Genomic DNA, 18,186 nt, shown 5'->3' on the forward strand with positions numbered 1-18,186 from the left:
TGACACAAGCTTGTCAAGCTTTGCACAACTTCAGCATGTGTCAGAGCATTCACCTCTCTGCACATGCTCAATGGTAGCTGCTGAATGCTCAAGTGATAGCCCTTTTCCACCTCTTTGGGGCATGCCTGTACATGTGTGCACCACCAACACCTCCTCAGGCACCACTGAAGTTCATTGGAATACTTTGTCACTCATAATCAGTGTCACTGCCTTTCAGTTAATGTCCAAGTATTCCCACAGCGGTGAATGTCTCCAAAATCCACTTGGGATGCCCCACAACTGTGAGAACCTTGGATCTGCTTCCCTTATGTGGTAAGCAGCAGCACGACTGGTTTTCCAGAAAGGTTTCACACTAGTGTGGGGATTACATCACAAGAACCAGCCAGCTCACATGGGAGGTCAATTCCAAATTCTGACAACTGCGGGGTATCCAGATCCTGACCAGATGGAATTAATTTCAGCAGGAGCCTCAGCACTGCAGAAAGGCTGGATTGACACAGAAGGCTGGCCTTTGGTCTTGGAAATGTGGTTCCATGTTTAACAAAGCGTTATGACCACTGCTTCAGACTACTGTGGGTAATACCTGATTGTGCATACATTTGAGTAACCAGCATGGGTGGGGACTGTAGCCACATCTAGGAGGCACACACACTCCTATTCCTAGCCATATCAAGGTCTTGAAGTGTGTGTGTGTGTGTGTGTGTGTGTGTGTGTGTGAGAGAGAGAGAGAGAGAGAGAGAGAGAGAGAGAGAGAGAGACTCCTATTCCTAGCCATATCAAGGAGGTCTTGGTGTGTGTGTGTGTGTGTGTGTGTGTGTGTGTGTGTGTGAGGGAGAGAGACACACACACTCCTATTCCTAGCCATATCAAGGTCTTGAAGTGTGAGTGAGTGAGAGAGAGAGAGAGAGACTCCTATTCCTAGCCATATCAAGGAGGTCTTGTGTGTGTGTGTGTGTCTGTGTGTGAGAGACACACACACACTCCTATTCCTAGCCATATCTAGGAGGCCTCAAAGTAAGTGTGTGTGTGTGTGAGAGAGAGAGAGAGAGAGAGAGACTCCTGTTCCTTGCAAAGGTTCGACCTGGCCAGCTGTGGCCATCATCCCTGTTCTTCCCGGGCTGCCTCCTCCATCCATCCCCTCCTAGCTGCAGCTCCTTGTTCCCACTCGGGCATGCGAGAAGAAAGCCCAGCCTATCTGGAAGGGCTCCTGGTGCACTGGACTCGGGGCGGGGAGGAGGAGAAGCCGAGGAAAGAGGAGGAGCGGGCATGGATTAGAATGAAAACAGATCAGTCAATGGATTTGGACTCCGGAGATCATCTGACTTGAGTTAACAAACCCCAACTGGATTTCCAAGGGTGGGAGAGGAAAAAGTTTCTTTTCCCCTCCCCCGCCCCCTCCCCTCCCCTCCCCCCTTTTCTTAACTTTTCTCTGGGGGCGGCGGGAGAAGCAGAAATCGCCTCTCTCCTCCCCCTGCCGCCTTCCCCAACTTCTCTCCCTGCGTGCGTGTGTTGATGTCCTGCGCTGGGATGATGGATGGCAGAAGGGCAGAAACCCAGCAGCAGCAGCAGCAGCGGAGGCTGCCCGCACTTTTTTGAACTCTGCCCCTCTTTTCCCGGGACGATCCTCAATGAGCCTCCGCGCACGGGCAAGGAGAAGGAGCCTGGGAGCCTGCGGGAGCCGGGATCGGTGAGCGCGGCGGCGGCAGAGGGAACCAAGGAGGCACAAAGAGCCGGCCGGCCGGCCGAGCCCCCTCCCACCCACGCCCTGAAGTGGATGATGGGGAGCTGCAGTGGATGAGAGGCCGGCCCTGCAAGAGGAAAACTTCTCCGGGGTAAAGTTGCTTCTCTGCCCCCGCCTCTCCCCGGTGCTTCGGCTGGCCCCGTGGAGTGCGGAGGCGCTCGAGGGGAGCGGCCCCTTCCTGGGGTGGGGGTCCCTCCAGCCCCCCTTCTGGCCAGGGGTCCCGCGTGGCGCTGGCCGCGAGGGACCTGCTGCTGCCCGGGCGGGCGGGCGGGCGGAGGCAGGGAGCGTGCGCCGAGATGCCCTGCGGGAACTTCGGGCGGCTGCGTCGCTCGCGCTTCCCGAGGGAGGGCGGGAGGAGGAGGGCTGAGCGAGACCCGCCAGGCTCGCTTCGGCCGCGAGGTGGACGCTCGGCGGGAAGGTCCGGGGGAGGCTCCTCCGCCGCTCGGCTTCCACTGTCGGCTCCCTGACTGTGGGAGGGCACGCAGAGCCCAAGCCCGGCCAACTTTCCAGCACCGGTGCAGCCACAGTGCACCCCCAAGTGAGGCGGGCTCTGGGACTGCCTCCCCACCGCAGGGTGCAGCACATGCCCCCTTGACACAGCTGCAGCGGCACTGGAAAGTTGGCTAGGATTGGGCCCTCAAAGCCCAAGCTTGGGCGTGTCTACTCAGAAGTAAGTCAGTGGACAGGATTGTGACCTCATCCGGCAACAAGAAGCCACTTTTCTTAGCTCACCTTCCCCCCCACGCAGCTGGGGGAGGGCGAAACAGCATGTGTCTTGGGCTGTTTCCCACTCCACACCTTGTACATGAACAGCTGCAGGTATTTTCCCCAGACAGATCTTGCATGTATGTGTACACACGTATACAATTCAGTAGAGGGGTGTGTGTGTGTGTGTGTGAGGAACAGCCCAATCCTATCCACACTTTTCTGGGAGTAAGCCCCATTAACTCAAAGGAGTAGACATGCATAGGATTGGGTTGAGAGAGAGAGAGAGAGAGAGAGAGAGGTGTCCAGATCTTCCAGGGACTGGACAACAAGTCATGTAACTTGACGGGGGCTGTAACTTAACAGAGACTGACAGCTACTTCTCTGCAACTTCTTGCACCCAAGGCTGTCACACAGAAGGTTTACTTCAGGAAGATGTGTTTCTGAAAATCTTTACAGAGTTTGCGAGGTGGGGGGGACACCTTGTAGATTTCACTTGTTCCTCACCCTCATCTCCCTCCAGCCTTTCCATCTGCACCACCACCACCCCCCAACCCCAAAGCAATCTTTCAGCAAGTATATTTGCGAAGGAATTTCAAAAATCCACCCCTGCAATTTGATCCCTGTGTGATGGGGAGCGGCTTGGAGTGAGCTGGGCGCCAATCCTATTAAGGATTTGGAGAGCTGAGAGGGTTTCTTTTCCCTAGCACTGAAAGACTTGGAAGACAATTGTTGAAGGAAGGGGGGTTGACTCATCTTGGATGTCTTATGCACCCACCCACACCCCTATTCTCACACACACTCAATTTGTTGGGAATTTTCAGCTTAGATTTTGTTAATAGACCTTGATAGACCTGCAGCTGGGCTTGTCTGCATTAGTTACCTGAGCATCTTCTCCTGCTATTAGGTTTGCCTACAGGATCAAGGATGCATTGAGTTGGAACTCACTGTGTTACACTTTCCTTCAGAGCTGGAAAAGGTTATTTAGATGCTTTTGGCGGACACTGCAAACAGTATAGCTAATAATTTAGACAAGGGAAAAGAACAGATGTTTTCTCATAGAATTTCCCTGTGACCATTTCCAAAATGTAGGGGCACCATGGAGTTGTGGTACCCATTCAGAAGCACACTACAGATCAACAGTGTTCCAAAACTGACACACTACTTACAGTCTGTGGGCTTGTAAAGCTACTTTGGGACATGCTATGATGTGGTAGACTACTTAAAACAAGAAAGACCTGGCAATCTTAGAGTGAGCATATCCTCCAGTTAATTTATCTCATATGAAAACTCACAAAACTTTTCAGAACTGTCTGCCACCTTGAATCAATAAGCACCACAGAAATAATATTGTATAGACCAATCAAAATGACATCCTTAGTCACAATAAACAAAATTTGGCAAGATGTAGGGGGGTTTGAGGTGTTTTTGTAGGTGCATTATATGCCCACAAGGACACGTCCTACTAAAGTTAAGCACTTTGGTGTCCCACTGATTTCAGTGCTAGAGTTAAACACATGCTTCTCTTACTACCTTTGAAATCAGTGACACCTGAAGTTATTAACTCAGCCAAGATGGTTCCTGCTACATCTAAACTGAAGTCATCTGCTTAGAGTGACTGCTATACCTTGGCTGCTTTAAAAAAAAATACATCTATAAGATACACATAAGGAGATAGTATATTTGGATTTCTCCTATTTTATACAGTTTCTCAAATCCTATCCATACTTTGGTACTACTTTTGCAGCTCATGTGTTTCCCTGGGTTTTGAAATTAACATATTATTGACTGTTACAGATAAAAAGAGCAGTTGTAAAACTTTCGTTTTTATGCGATGGAGTCTCTGGGGATGTTCCAAGAATTTGAAAGTAAACGTTGCTCTTGCATGCTGCATAAAATAGCATTTAAACAAATATTGTATTGGCATGTCTCATGGACTCAGTGCCAAAAGAGTAGAGTAAATAAACTCTGAAATCCAAAATATACTGAAGTGGAAAAGACTGATTTCTTGTAAAGACATACTGATTTGATCTGTTTGTTCTAGCTACCTTAGATTTAAGTAAAAACCATTTTTTGAGAGGGCTTAGAACAAATTTAGTTACATTTTGCTGCAAGGGAAACAAATTATGCTGCCTAATTTCACCTGGAAAAGGAAGTCTTCTAAATTACAGTGGACCTTTTCCTTATGAAATGCATGTTGATTGTTGCATATTGCTTAGGCAGTAGTCTTTGGGTTGGATTATTATTGAAATCCTGATGTTTGCCTGGAGTGATTTGCATGTAGCCCAGTGCCAGGAAACTTTGACACCTGTCAAACTTGGGTTTGCCCTCAAAATAAATGGCACATTGAGTATAACTTCACATCTGGCAAAGTTTTTTTCTTCTTCTAAACAAATTGCTGTCAGTGGAACTTTTTGTGGAGCAATTAAAATTGTCAGTCTCCAAAAGTGATTAGGCAGCCCATGCATAATTTTGAGAAAATGGAGAACCAACTTATGTTGAACTGTTTCTCTTTGGTGAACTTTCGATCCTCCAGTAAATGTTTGTAAAAGAGATCATCTTTAAAGAAAGGTGTGGAGGAAGATTCACTTGATCCAGAAACCTTTTGTAGCCTTAAGTGTATAAATCTGAAGTGCCCAGAAAAGTAACCGCTACACTGCAAAGAAAAACATATCCTGAAGACTGTTTCAAACTTCCTTTTAATCTCTTTCTTTTACATATGTCAGAAGAGCAGGGTGGCATAGGTGTATGCACACGGATAAATAGCGTTGCAATTGGACATGCGTGTGTAGGAAGGTAGAAATCTTTTAAATAGTTGGAGTAAACCTGATTATACTGATTGAAATCAGGAGTGTTTTCTTGGGGGTAATTGTCTTTTTATAAAAGCTAATGCCCGTCACATGTTGAAGATCTAGTGTTAAACTCGTCCTGTCTATGCTAAAGGATCTGGAGGAGCATCTACAGAAACTGATGGGAGCTGCTTTAAGTGATTGTGGGAAGATAAATGTTCAGAATAGATGAAGAACCACAAGTCATTTCAGATTGTTGTGGAAACCAGGTTAGGAGTTAAGAGTTGACAAATATAGGGCTGGGAAGGTGCGCAGTTAGCACTCTGCTTGGGCTGTATAAAAGTGGATACCAAAAAACAGATGGTAAAATAGTGGTTGTTTTTTTTATAAATAGTTAAAAATTCAGATGAAATACTTGTGGGCAACTTGCCAGCTTGTTTCTCTTTCTTTAATTCAGATTTGTTGAATGTTTCTTGTGTGTTTATTTAGAAAGGCCGTAACCATTTGCAAAGAGAGGGCCCTGCCTCCTATCTTACAGTGCTAAAGGACATGAGACATTAGTAACAGGGAAGAGAGGAGAAGAAAGTGAAGATATCCTGGGAAACAAAACCAAGAGAAAGCAATGGGTCTTGAGGAGCAGTTGGAAGAAAGTTTTAAAAAAAAAAAGTGATTGAAACAAATTCCGTCTGATACTGTAAAATCTGAGAGGAACATCTGTACATATTGTATTATAATAATTTTCATTATTCATTTCAGTTTAAAATATGTACTTGATTTTCAGTCCATCTGGATTCATAGCATGGGAAACTTTACACATGAACTACTGGCAGATGCTGAGAGTCAAATAATTCGGGTCCGGGTGCTAAGAGAGACTTTCTCTTTCTGCAATCTTGTTTTAATTTACTTTTGGTTTGAGATCCACTTGGCTTTAGAAAGCATTTTTGAATTACCTTTCAATTATTGTTTTATAAAGGAGCATCTCTTCCAAAGATGAGCTCTCTCCCAAATACAAGCTAAGATGTTCATAGAAGCTTGAATAGATGCTGCTTCCCCTCAGCTCCTGGTAGCCTACTGTAAGCTTGTTGTTTGCACTGCATCCTGAAAGATACACAAATCCTTCAGGCTTTTTGTACTCTCAGAAGTGCCTTGTTCACAGTGGAGTTTCCAGTACGGATTAGTGAAGAAAGCAAATTCAGCCCGCAGTCACCCCAAACTCTATATTTATTTGTGTAGCAAATACCCATCCATTGCTTTCTTTAGAAAGGGTTCACTTAATGATCTTACTCAAGGAATTTTGAAGTAGTGGGTTAAAAAAATAGGTTATTTTAAATGGTCTAAAAATACAGTTCTTATCTCATTGTGGCTTCTCTAAGACTACTGGGATTGCAGATGTTTGCACTTGAGTTGCTTGCTCAGTTATCTGAATTTCTGTGAATTACATAGATTGCAATGAGTTAATTTACTTGAAAAGTGTTTGAAATACACTCTACATCAGGGTGATATAGAAAAAAATTGGGGTGTATTTTGCTAGGTTTTTCCTAAGGAAAAACATTGACTAGAATTAGAAAAGTAGAGCTAATTACTTCCATTACCCACACCACCATGAGAAAACATTTATCTATAGCAATACCCACTTGTATATACTTATTGGACCCTTATAGATCTTATAGGGCACTTGTGTGAAAGCACAGAGCACCTGACAATATAACACTCAAAGATAAACTTCAGTAGTCTTTTCAAACCACTTATTTGGATTAACTCACAAATGAGAGGAGAGGCATCATACATGGAACACAATTTCGTCCAGGATACACAACTTAGGTTATTTTGTACAATGCTTCCAACTGATGAAAAGATACTTGTGTGTAACCATTACTTTACCCTGAGGATTGGCAAGGAAATATTTATGAAGTTAATAGATTTCTGTTAATTTTGTCATTTGATGAGGTACCAGCGGCTGAATTCTTCAGAAATGCGCCAGGATCTGAAAAAAGCAAGAGGGAATGCTTAGTGCTATTGAAAAATGAGTTGTCTTAGTTGAGTCACCAAGTTCTGTTGACGTCTAGATATATGGAGCCTACCAATGACAATCTACCTTTATATATTTTTCCTTTGCCCTTTGTTAGTATACAAATAAAGGGCAAAGGAAAGAATGTAAGAGTTTATTAATATGCTGTACTTGAGTTTCTTTGTATATTAACAAACTTAAAGAAAAACAACAATTGGACCATTACTATTAAGGCCTTGACACCCTGACTGAATTTTGGCTAGAATACTAGATGCTGATCTTTATAATTTTGGAGCCTTTTTCTGGATTTCAAGGTATTCCTCTCATCTGAAAGGCATTGAAAAGAAGCCTTACCCGGATTCAGGACTTTTCTCTAGTTCTTGCTAGCAAAGGGAGAGAGAATCCACATTAATTTTGTGCATCAGTGAGGATAAGCTTTAAGCAGGCTCTGACGTTTTGGGTTAACTTGAATAGGTTAATGTTATTTTTTTTTAAAAAGAGAGAGAACACATTGGTGGGAAGTGTGTTTTAACTCTGAGTACCAATCCCATCCATTAGCATAAGAAAACCAGTTTTAGTGCATTTACTATTGTATTGAGTGAAGAGTTCCAACAGTCAGGAGAGAAAGAAAGTGAAAAGCTGTAAAGAAATGATGGTCTATTCAGATTATTCAGTAACTCAAAGCTCTGGTCATCTGCCTCTGAAATCTGCAATCGGGATATCACTTTTATCTCCCCTTTGCCTTTCTTTTGCCTTTTTCACACGTTCACTTTTGTCAAGGTTTATTGATCACGTTTTCTTCTCTGCAAATCTGTGGAAAATTTAATGAACCAAAAACAACAGTGAAATAAAAGGGACTTTTAGCACTAAGTTGAATTCTGTCTCTTTGTTGCCATCCCCCCTTTGCACCCCACCTTTTTAGCTAGAAATCCCCTCTCATTGTGTAGTTACTGTAAGACATACTGTAGAAAGTTCAGAAAACAGCTGCACTGGTAACTGTTCATTGGGAAAAGTTTGTATAATGTGCGTGACCTGACAGAAAGCCCAATTATAAATGCTGTTCTCGCTCTTTTGATACCTTTGTGAGGGTTGGATGCTAGACTCTGTCACTCATAGGGTTGCATATGATAAAGTATTTCCTTTGAGGAGAATGAAGGCCATTAGTTGCCTGGCATTTAAACCCAAGTTCCAATGATTGCGGATTACCAGTCCTTATTTACAGCCTTGATTGTTTTAGTGCCCTGATCTTTGCTCATTCCACATCTGCCTTGCTTCTGTGCTGTCTTGGTGTGTTTTATGATGCAAATGTTTTTGTTAACTTACAAATAGTTTCAGTATCTGGATGATCTCAGGTGGCATGGTTTAAAAGCAGCTTATTTTCTTACAGTTGGACTCAACCCCTGTAATTAAATGGGGCTTCCAGAGTGATTATACTTTGCTTCTAGTGCCCTCTTTGGAGCAGTTTCCCTTTAGGAAACCAGTTGTACTATTGGCACTTTTTGATTCAGTCATGGTTAATCTGAAAGACTTGGAACAATAGCGTTTCTTAACCCTTCTTTTTCCCCCTGCTGATTGTATGTGTAGCTAGAACAGCATAAAATTGAGCAGAGCACAGGTCAGACAAACCACATCTCCACGTAGTCCCCCAAATGCCCACTTTTTGCCATTGGCCTGACTATGTTAAGATTGGATGTATAGCACTTTTCTTGAACAAAATGCTTTATGGTTATTCTCTTGTTGGTTTTCACAATACCATAACTTGTTACAGTGAATGCCTATCATTTGCAAGCATTTTACGAACGTATGAAAATATCTCCCCACTTTTTTGGATGTCTGTCAGCATTTGCCCATGAATCTGTGACATGCGTTTTTTCAGACCTTCACAAAATGTGTATAGAATTGTGAACATTCACATGTCATCAAACTGTCAACATTCACTCTAAATTGGTTGTATTCAGTTTTTTAGACAGAAAAAAAAGACTGGCAACTGGTTGTGGTAAGCTAAGAATGTAACGGGATAACAGACTACCCCGGATTACCAAATACTTGGGACAAACAAAGGCTACAATTACTTATACCATTCCCATGTTGTTTAGCTTCCCAGGGATATCTGGTTGACTGCTGTTGAAATTATAGATCTGGACTAGATGATTCTTCGGTCTATTCTAGCAAGGTACTATTTGTATGTACTTAATATGGACAAAAACTTGCTTGGGAGGGCCTAATCATGAATTGCCAGGCTAAAGAGGAATAATTGAAACCAGGTTCCAGAGGAATACATAAGAACATAAGAAGAGCCCTGCTGGATCAGGCCAAAGTCCCATCTAGTCCAGCTTCCTGTATCTCACAGTGGCCCACCAAATGCCCCAAGGAGCACAAAAGACAACAGACACAACCTGCATCTCAGTGCCCTCCCCTGCATCTGCAGCCTGCCTCTAAAACCAAGAGATTGCATATACCTACTATGACTTGTAACCCATAATGAACTTTTCCTCCAGAAATTTGTCCAATCCCCTCTTAAAGGCATCCAGGCAAGACACCATCACTACTTTCTGTGGCAAAGAGTTCCACGAACTAATTACATGCTGGGTAAAGAAATATTTTCTTCTGTCTGTCCTAACTCTCCCAACACTCAACTTTTGTGGATATCCCCTGGTTCTGGTGTTATGTGAGAGGGAAAAGAGAGTCTCTCTATCTTCTCTGTCCATCCCCTGCATGATGCGCCTCTTTTCTAGACAGAAGAGGCCCAAATGCTATAGCCTTTCCTCCTAGGGAAGGTGCCCCAGTCCAGTAATCATTTTGGTTGCTCTCTTTTGCACCTTTTCCATCTCTACTATATCCTTTTTGAGATATGGCGATCAGAACTGTACTCCAGGTGTGGCCTTACCATCAATTTGTACAATGGCATTAAATATTAGCTGTCTTATTCTCAATGCCTTTCCTAATGATCCCAAGCATGGAATTGGCCATCTTCATTGCTGCCACACGTTGGGTCGACACTTTCATCGAGCTGTCCACAAGGACCTCAAGATCTGGTTTGTCTCAGACAGCTCAGAACCCATTAGCCTATATGTAAAGTTTTGATTCTTTGCCTCTGTATGCATGACTTTACAGTTACTAACATTGAAATGCATCTGCCATTTTGCTGCCCAGTCTCCCAGTTTAGAAAGATCTTTCTGGAGCTCTTCACAGTCTTTTCTGGTCTTCACCACTCAGAAAAGTTTGGTGTCATCTGCAAATTTGGCCACCTCGCTGCTTAGCCCTGCCTCCAGGTCATTTATGAACAGGTTGAAAAGTACATGTCCCAGGATAGATCATTGCGGCACTCCACTTTCCACCTCTCTCCATTGTGAAAATTGCTTGTTGACACCCAGTCTCTGCTTCCTGGACCTCAACCAGTTCCTAATCCAGGAGAGGACCTGCCCTCTAATTCCCTGACTATGGCGTTTTCTCAGCAGCCTTTGGTGAGAGACTGTGTCAAACGCCTTCTGAAAGTCCAGATATATAATGTCCACGGTTCTCCCACATCCACATGCCTGTTGACCTTTTCAAAGAATTCTAAAAGGTTCATGAGGCAAGACTTACCCTTACAGAAGCCATGCTGATTCTCCCTCAGCAGGGCTTGTTTATCTATGTGTTTTGAGATTCTACCTTTGATGAGGCATTACACCATCTTACCTGGAACAGACGTTAGACTGGCCTATAATTACCTGGGTTCCCTCTCCTTCCCTTTTTAAAGATTGGTGTGACATTTGCTATCCTCCAATCTTCTGGCACTGTGGCCATTTCAAGGGAATACATTTGAAAGCACAACCTTACCTAGTCTTCGGCCTTCACAAGTCCCTTTCGCCAGCCCAGGAGTGTTGCGAATGTACATTTGCACCTCCTTTTGAGTAAGGTAGGCTGATACGAGAATATGCATCAGCCTCACTATGCTGAATCAGGACCCAGCCGAGGTAAGTTTGTGCTGGCCCAGCCAGGCTAATGCAGGAGATTAGAGGAGGCAGGAATGGGGGCATTTGGGGCTGAGAGGACCAGTGGGCAGACTGGGCCTAGAAGGGGGTGTGGGATCAGCCTGGACAACTTTGGCAGATCTTAGCCCTCCCCCTTGGCCAGCCTTGCATTACACCATGCTGCTTGGATCTGCTCCAGTGATTTCACTGGCACAGGTTTAAGTAGCCCCATAGGGGTGGCTGCTGTGCAACACAGATAAGTCTTAGTGTAACATGAGCAACATATTGTTTCTCCTATCACACTTGGGAAAGACTATGCCTTAGACTGGGGTGGCCAACTTTTCAACATTAGGGCTCCTAGACCTTTAACAATTGTGTAGAGGAGGGAATTTCAGCAGGTGCATCTTTGATGAGCTGCACCTGCTGAAATTCCCCCTTGTACACAATTGTTAAAGGTTCAGGAGCCCTAAAGTTGAAAGGTTGGCCACCCTTGCCTTAGAATTTACCATTTGTCCCTATGGCTATGTCCTCCTGTGCCTGATGCCTCTTTACCAAGGTTCTTCTAAAAAGCTTTCGGTGACAGTAACTGAGTGCTCCTGCTGATGACATCCCTGCCCCTGCTGTAGGAGAAGTTCTGGAACTCTGCTCCCTTCTCCACACCTACACCCCTGCAGCTTGATTTCTTTGTGATGTTCTATCTCCCTTTTTCAACCTGAGTTTTTTCCTCCTCTGTTTCCTTTATTTCTGCCTCCCTGGACCAATGGATGCACTTCAGTATTTTCAGAAATAGGTATAGGTTGTGCTTTGCCCGGGTATCCCTCCCCAATTTTGAACCCCTTCTGAAGTGACCCTCACCTACCGGCTTCCTGGGGCTCAGTCTCATAGGACTTCTAATTGTGGTTTGCAGGCCTTCTCTACTGCTCACTCAGGAAGGAGTCCTCAAGTCCTGGTTTCACATCACTCCTGCGGTATTGACCACAGAAAATTACTCTTCAGTGTCACCTTGTCTGAAAATCTTTGCTGTCTCTCACTACTTCAACTCCTTATGCAGGCCTGGAGTTCTTTCTGTGACAACAGGCTACCTTCTCTTGCCCCAGAATCCGTCCTTCCTGTGGCCCCTGTTCCGTGTTTCCTTACAACAAACGTAACCAGAACTACTTGGTGTGGGCCAGTCACTGTGAGCTTCTTGACAATCTGAACTTGATTGCGGCTCAAATATTCAGAAAGATTGCAATTGGTTTAGATCCCTTACACTTGGGGTACAGGACCAGCTAATAAGCAGGCCCCTCCCAGTCTCCCAAGGATATGATTTACAACCAGGTTAAACTTGCCCAGAAGCGCAAAAAAAAAAAGGGGGGGGTGGATGGAGCAAAAAAATAGTTCATATAACCTGTTCTTTTCCAGACTGTATGCATACCAGAGCTTAATTTAAACGATCACTTTGGTTACATATTAGCATCTGGTCTTCTTCACACATAACTATGTGAGATAATTTACTGTATAATATTTACTTCTTTTTCTGGTCAGTTTGCTGTAACCTCACTGATTAACCACCATGTAATGGAATAATAAAGATGGCCTTTATTTCCATTATTGTTTAATTCACTGTTACCCTGCACATGCCCGATCTTGTCTGATCTCGGAAGCTAAGCAGGGTCAGGCCTGGTTAGTACTTGGATGGGAGACCGCGTGGAAATACCAGGTGCTGTAGGCTTATACCATAGTCTTTCGAGACTGAAGGTTGCCAACCAACCAATTCACATCACTATAATTCAGAAAATCTTTTTTTCTTTGGGGCCTTCTGCTCAGGAACCAAATATGTCTGTCACAAGAGACTGATATCCCAATCCTGAGCTGCCCGTTGCACCGGGACTACCATGGCACCAAAACAGCTGCTACAGTATCCTGTGTGCAACAGGGCAGCCGCTGCCGGCTCCTCAGGGGAAGGGGACTTTTGTCCCCTCCCCCTGGGTAAGGCAAGTAGCCCCGCAATGTGGCTACTCAATTCTGCGGCAGCCCTTGGACTGCCATAGAATCAAGGGTTCAGTGTTGGACATCGTGGCCCAACACAGAGGCTCTGGATGCAGCATAGCAACTCTCCATCGGTCCCTCTTCCCTCCTGCCCTGCTCCCTCCCCCCAGCATGCCTCCTCCCCACCCTCCCCCCGCCCCAGAACCCCACCTCCCCCCATACCCCCACTCACCTCTCCACCACCCAGTGGTCCACGCAAACGCCGAGTGGTGGAGCACTAGAGATCCACTGGCACTAGCCCAGCACCGGCTGGTGCTGTGCTACCTCTGGCACTGAGCTGGCACTGAGGGCCACAAACGTGCTTTATGAAACATTTTTGACACCTCTGGCAGAGTGCCGGTGGTATGAACTCAGGATTGGGCTCTGAGGGTCCAATCCTAAAGTGGGGCAGCGCCAGAGCTGGGGTTTCAGGAGGGAGGCGGGACTTTCCTATCCCTGTCTAGAGATGGCAGGAATTGAATTTGGAACCTTCTGTCTGTTGTGCAGTGCTTTACCACTGAGTTAACAGTGCCCTCTATTAGGAAACTCAAGACAGCTTACGTTGGGCACCCAGGCAACCTCCCATCCAGACACTGACCAGACCGAGACCTGCTTTGAACAATGAACAGCCTCATATGCTCTCAGACATTCTCTGGGCTCTTTTGACTGAAAGTTAAACCATTTTTAATGGATAGCAAGCATTGTGTTGCACATACGAGTAACATTAGTTGATCTTTATACTGAAAATAGTTGGATATATTTACTTGTTGTGAATGAAAATCTGTCACAAGATCCATCCTCTCCCACCTCCTGCTTTCATGAAAGGAAATCTACTTAGTTACCATTAATCTATTTTTCTTCTTTCATACTGACCTGTGGGGCTTTAATAGAACCTTCTCTTTTCCTAGCAGCTAAGGAAAGGGGAAAAAAAATCTGTTAAGGAAAAATCTGTTAAAAGAACATCGGTTTCAAAAGACTGAGATGATTTCTTTTCAGAGAGACCCTTAGCAAGGCCTTTTTGTGTGCACAGGACAATGCAATAAGTCAGACGGGACTTTTTGAGCTGCATCTGTAAGGAACTGTAAGGGCCCCTGAAGTACACTTGTGTTAAGTTGAATTGATTGAGATTTAATGGCTGTTAGTGGCTATGAATGGTAATGATTTTCTTGAGTATCTTCCCCGTGCTTGACATTAATAACCGGCAGACGTGTATGTGTGTGTGTGAACCAGTGTGTGATTTACTTCTAGAGTTGCCTCCTCTACACTTCTTTTTCATAATTTAGTTGTTTGATGCTTTAGGAGAGAAAAAACAAACACCTCTGGCTTCAAGAAACACGTACATCTTGTCAATTTAATTTTGTCCTGATTTCTTTCCCCTTCCAGCATAAATCAAGCCATTATATAGCCAGGCATGATGAATTTGTTTTACATGTCATCATGAATTAATGTTATGCAAATGGAAACTTTGCAGGTACCATGATTTACTTAATAATAAGTTCTAATATTTAGGCCCATTCATTATATTTTGAAGGTTTATTGGTTGTTTGGTTTTTAAAAAAAAAAAATCGACAAGCACATAATTTGGTGGATTTTTTTTCAGATGTGAGGGGTGTGTGTGTGCGCGCGCACGCGTGTGTGTTTTGTATTAGGACATCTTGACGGTTGTGAATCATGGTTTTTACATGCATTTTTACATGGTTTTTACCAAGGCCATTCAAAAGGAATAGTTGAGCATGTGAAGGTTTGAAAGGGAGGGAAAATGGCATCTGTGATTATTTTGAACAACGTTTTGATGAAACATCGCTTGTATATCACTTCAAGCATCTTTTGCGGTTTGATTATGCAAAAATAGCCTTTCTTTCTTTCCAGTACCACAATGAAGCATATCCTAGGGGATCTATGGTACTACCATATTTTTAAAATGCTCTAAGAGCCAAAGGTGAACGTCTGTATTATTGCAGGACTTTTGACCAATCATACTTTGTTTATATTTTTTCAACTTTTAGCCAAAGGCTAAGGACAATGGAGATGAATATCTGATACATAAATACACCTGAAATTGCTGAACAGGAGAATAGATTTCATATTTGTTTATCAAAAAAATGCAAGTCTTGTAAACCCAATGATTGATAGTCTTTCAATCTGTCATTTTCACCCATAAATGGACAGGCACGAGGCACCTTGGTTTGATACATTGGTCACGTTCGGCTAGTGACAATATACTTTGGATTTGATATTTTAGTGGCCTGAAGTTCAAGGTTTAAAGTCAATGTCTGGTTTTCACTGTCCAAACAGTATGCAGTCTATGAAATATGCTCCAGCTCCTACAATGTGCAATAAAGTTAAGAATACAAAGTGTAAAGTTTGTTATTCAGGACAAGGGCACAAATCCATCAGCAATCTGCCCAGCAGAAAGTCAAGTGAAATGAATGAGAGTTTCATAAGAGCTCAACTAACCATGTGTGCTGCATTCTTGTACCCCTGTTATTTTCAAGAGGATTTGCACACAAGTGGCTCCCCGTGGAGTATTCCTGCTGTTAACACGTCACTATTGGGTGCATGCAATTATGAATCATGCACATTATGTTGGCATCCTTTAGTCTCGGAAGACTATGGTATCGCGCTCTGAATGGTGGTTCTGGAACAGTGTCCTCTCCAGTACACGAAGCCTGGGTAAAGTAGGTATGGAGGATAGGCTGTTACCCATGCAGCAAATCCCTCCTCTCCACGTCGCTGAAATGGTCCAATGGAAAGTCAGAGGCCAATACGGTTGGTTCCAGCGGCGTCGCAGGAGTTGCCAGAACGTGACTGTGTTCAGCCATGAACTGCCTCAGGGACTCCGGCTCCGAATTTTACCTCGAGGTTGACTCCTGAAGCCTTTTCCTTAACTGGATGTAGCCACAAGGCAGTGGAAGTTTGGGATCAGAGTTTTCCTTCTCTCAGATGAGCTGCCTTCCCACGCTGACGAGCCCCATCTACCCGGTGGCTGTTTAGTCGCCTCTTACGACAAGTACAGCCAAACTGAGGGCCTATTCTTATCCCCAGCCCCCAGGATCATGCACATGCCCACATGCTTGTCTGAGCCTGGAACATGCAACATAAATTGGGACATCTGTAGAATTGGACATAGTAATAGGGCTGGATGAGTGATCCCTAAGAAGCTGGAAAAGTTATCCTGTTGTCATGGGACAGGAAGCAAAAGATGACAAACTTACAAGGTGGTATTTGTGGAGAGGGTTGGGAGGCATATTGTACCAAACTGACTGTAGATGCCTTTGTGAAAGAGATGGAAAGACTGAGGTAAATTGTAAGGTAATGTCCACAACAAAAAGTAAAACCGGTGGCTCTTAAAAACAGCATATTCTTTTTTATCTGACACAATCCTTCTGTGTTCTATATGATTCCACCTTTCTGCTTTATGAGCTTTTTATTTTGAACATCCCATTATAGCAGGCAAACTTCATGTTCTCCTCCTTGCCCACTCCCCCAAGCCCTAGACAGCAGGGCTTTCTCTTGCAGCTTGTTTTACCCTTCACCTCAGAGGTGACTACCCTAGAGTAGATGTAGTGCCTTATTTTTCTCTGCTGCGTGTCATTACTTGTGAAATTAAGAGCTGTGTTTCCAATACCTCCTGGGCGTACTAAAATCACCCATCGTTAAGAACGCTTGTGTAACTGTTGTTGTTCGCCGGCTGGAGAACATTCAGCCACTGGCACAGAAGTTCAAACAGAGTGCAGTGCTGCAGGTGCCGCTTTTATTGGCAGGCTTGCTTTCAATGTCTCACCTTCTTTGTTCCTTTTATATCAGGAGTGTAACACCATCACCTAGAGCTGCAGGAACTTGGCCATCCCTCCCAGACTCATTTTCTTTTTCTCCTGGCATTGATTCTCTTCTCAGCACCTTGAGTTTGTGCTTTGAATACACCAGAGGCTTTTTTTGGGTTACAAACCTGCAGGAGTCCTCCATCCCTGCCTTCTTGCCAGACCATCCCATATAGACAACTAATTTTCTTCTGTCACTGCAGTTAGGGTATTCTTTGCCTTGTACTGTATTCCACTGTGTGGTTCTGTTTATTCTGGGCAACAAGTGATTCCCTAAAGTACTGATAATACTGTATAAGGAAGAAATATACAGGCTCCTGCACACTTCCTTTTAATTGAGGATGTTGCAAGAATTTTAGGGAAACTAAGAGCCCAATCCTATGCCTGGGTAGTGCTGCTCTTGTGTAAGGTTCTTGTGCAAGGCAGTTCACAGTGGCTGGGAGATGGTTAGGGCTGGTGGGAAGGCCAGTCTCAGTTGGCATTATGCCTCTGTGCCACTTGGATGACCAGTGGCACCAGCCAATAGTAATTTTGCCACTGAGTGGCAGGGAGGTGTTCCTGGGCAGGGGGAAGGCTGGGAGGGGGTGTTTCTGAATAGGGGGAGAGTGGCTGAGGAGTAGTTCAGGTCTGGGAGGGGATGGAGAAGGCAGCCTCAGATGTGGCCAGATCCTATCCCCTCCCTCCCCACGTCTGAAAGCTTTACACGTACTACTGGAATCTGTGCCATCTATTGAGCTGGTACAGATCCAAGTAGTCCCATAGAGGCTGCCTGGTCCTGACATGGGTTAAGGGTATCCAAGTTCTCTTACCCCAAGGAGACCTCTTGGTCCCACAGGCTGCAGCAGTGACTATTTTGGTACCGCTGTACTGTGGGGCGGGTGAGCAGCATAGGGTTGGGCTGCCCATTTGTTATAAATTTATCATACTTTGTAGAGGCGCTGTACCTGTGTCTTTCTAAGATTCACAATTGTAAATACATCCCAGTAATAGCTAAAACACTTCAATAGTCACCCCAGTTTGTCTATCTTGTGTATCTTGAGAATGTGGGAATCAGTGCAGAGCTTATGGCCCATCACTTACTTACCACCCACTTTATCCCTTTCTGTTTCTCACACCACTAATAGTTCCCCAATGCTTCTGTTACTCTCTCAGACCTCCC

At 44.5% G+C, this 18,186-nt stretch overlaps 1 protein-coding gene and 1 pseudogene across 1 annotated transcript in view; both read left to right on the plus strand.

Annotated features, from left to right (window-relative positions):
• Window positions 1-1,784: 1,784 nt before the first annotated feature.
• GLI2 (GLI family zinc finger 2) overlaps window positions 1,785-18,186 on the plus strand; it is a 252,068-nt gene continuing 235,666 nt past the window's right edge. The window contains exon 1 of the mRNA XM_066632346.1: window positions 1,785-1,832. The gene's annotated coding sequence lies outside the window, so the exon portion shown is untranslated. The remainder of the gene's footprint in view (window positions 1,833-18,186) is intronic.
• On the plus strand, window positions 12,792-12,910 carry LOC136637596 (5S ribosomal RNA; annotated as a pseudogene).

The sequence above is a fragment of the Tiliqua scincoides genome, chromosome 1 (genome assembly GCF_035046505.1).
Source record: "Tiliqua scincoides isolate rTilSci1 chromosome 1, rTilSci1.hap2, whole genome shotgun sequence".
Classification (NCBI taxonomy): Eukaryota; Metazoa; Chordata; class Lepidosauria; order Squamata; family Scincidae; genus Tiliqua; species Tiliqua scincoides.